Below are 2,500 nucleotides of genomic sequence, written 5' to 3'. Positions count from 1 at the left end.
AGTTTTTGATTTTTTGCCCGTGGTGCCCCCCCGGGCCCCCCCAGCCGCCTCTTCGATTTCCCACGTCGGGGATGAGTTGGGCAACTCTTGGAAGCTTGCCATCCACCCCCGTGCCGAGCTTTGCCCTTGGGATGCCTTATGTTGCATCCCAAGGGCCAAGGCACCTGCCAGCCCAAGGGCTGTGCACGGCCTGGGGAGGGAGCTCACCCCTCCCCTATATAGTGCAAAGTTATTGTTTTCCCTATTTTCACAAGGAAACATCAAATTTTTAACCAAGCATACTCGGCCTTTGCTCCTTCGTTACTCGTCCAAATCCAACAAACTTGCATTCGTTGGAAAGGTCTTTTCACAAGGATTCTTTTGATATATAATAATAGCGATTCCGATAAATATTTATTTTTTTATGAATTTTTAAGTGAATAAACAATTAAAAATTCAAAAAAAATAGAAAAAAAATATTTTTTTCCCGATTCTTTCTCCAATATTCCTGATAAATACCCACACACCCACATATGGAGAATGGTCGAAAATGCTCGAGTGGATATCGAGATGTCCGACGAAGCACCACTTGGAAGGGCCGAGGCACGGGACGCCCGAGCTGTTGCTCGGGCCGGCACGGGACGCGCATGGGACAGCCCGGGACGGCATGGGACGCCCTCGCTACAGCTCGGGACGGCCAGGTACGCCCGAGACTTGGCTCGGGACGGCCTGGGACGCCCTCGCCATAGCTCGGGACGGCCTGGGACGCCAGAGACTAGGCTCGGGACGGCCTCGGCACAGCTCGGGACGGCCTGGGACGCCCTTGCCACAGCTCGGGACGGCCTGGGACGCCCTTGCCACAGCTCGGGACGGCCTGGGACGCCCGAGACTTTGCTCGGGACGGCCTGGGACGGCCTCGGCACAGCTCGGGACGGCCTGGGACGCCCGAGACTTTGCTCGGGACGGCCTGGGACGCCCGAGACTTGGCTCGGGACGGCCTGGGACGCCCTCGCTACAGCTCGGGACGCCCTGGGACGGCCTCGACACAGCTCGGGACGCCCTGGGACGTCCGAGACTTTGCTCGGGCCGGCCTGGGACGCCCGAGACTTGGCTCGGGACGGCCTGGGACGCCCGAGACTTGGCTCGGGACGGCCTGGGACGCCCGAGACTTGGCTCGGGACGGCCTGGGACGCGCTCGGCACAGCTCGGGACAGGCCGGGACGCCCGAGCCGAGCTTCGGGTCGCACGAAATCTCTTCGTATTCCGACATATTAGAAGCTTCCCATCATGTAGTAGGCCGAGCTTTGCCCTTTGGATGCCCTATGGTGCTTGGCGAGCACTAGGGAACGTGCCAGCACAAGTGCTGTGCACGCTCTGGGGAAGGAGCTCAACCCTCCCCCTTATAGTGCAAAGTTATTGTTTTTCCTATTTTCACAAGGAAACATCAATTTTTTAACCAAGCATACTGGGCCTTTACTCCTTCGTTACTCGTCGGAATCCAGCAAACTTATACTCGTCGGAAAGGTCTTTTCGCAAGGATTTTTTTGATATATTATAATAGCGATTCCGATAAATATTTATTTTTCTATGAATTTTTAAGTGAATAAACACCGGAAAATTCATAAAAAATAGAAAAAAAAATATTTTCCTCCGTTTCTTTTCTCCAATAATTCATAAATAATACCTCAATAGTATTAATGAAGAGAGAGTCGAAGTGGCCCGGGTGGATTTCGAAATGTCCCACGACCCCATAGAATGCACGGGCCAGCCGAGCCAAAAGAATGGGACGCGCACGGGACAGCATTGGTCAGGCTCGGGACGGCACGGGACAGCACGGGACGCGCATGGGACAGCACGGGACGCGAATGGGACGGCCTTGCTAAGGCTCGGGACGGCATGGGACAGCTCGGGACGCGCATGGGACGGCACGGGACGCGCATGGGACGGCCTTGGTGAGGCACGGGACGGCCTTGGTCAGGCTCGGGACGCGCATGGGACGGCACGGGACGGCCTTTGTGAGGCTCGGACGGCTCGGGACGGCATGGGACAACTCGGGACGCGCATGGGACGGCACGGGACGCGCATGGGACGGCCTTGGTGAGGCACGGGACGGCCTTGGTCAGGCTCGGGACGCGCATGGGACGGCACGGGACGGCCTTTGTGAGGCTCGGACGGCACGGGACGCGCATGGGACGGCCTTGGCGAGGCTCGGGACGGCATGGGACAGCACGGGACGGCCTCGGCACAGCTCGGACGGCACGGGACGCGCATGGGACGGCCTCGGCACAGCTCGGACGGCACGGGACGGCCTTGGCGAGGCTCGGGACGGCAAGGGACGGCCTCGGCACAGCTCGGGACGGCACGAGACGCGCATGGGACGGCCTTGGTGAGGCTCGGACGGCACGGGACGCGCATGGGACATCATGGGACGCACATGGGACACCTTATGGGGATCATCAAGGCGTCTTGCACGGGACATTCTTTCCCACGAAGGGCATTTACATGGGACATCTTAGGAGTC

This window comes from Eschscholzia californica, unplaced genomic scaffold (assembly GCF_041429995.1).
Source record: "Eschscholzia californica isolate CP2 unplaced genomic scaffold, dmEscCali1.0.p SCAF_9, whole genome shotgun sequence".
Lineage (NCBI taxonomy): Eukaryota > Viridiplantae > Streptophyta > Magnoliopsida > Ranunculales > Papaveraceae > Eschscholzia > Eschscholzia californica.
The sequence above is the reverse complement of the archived record's forward strand: the minus strand, read 5'-3'. Positions refer to the sequence as shown.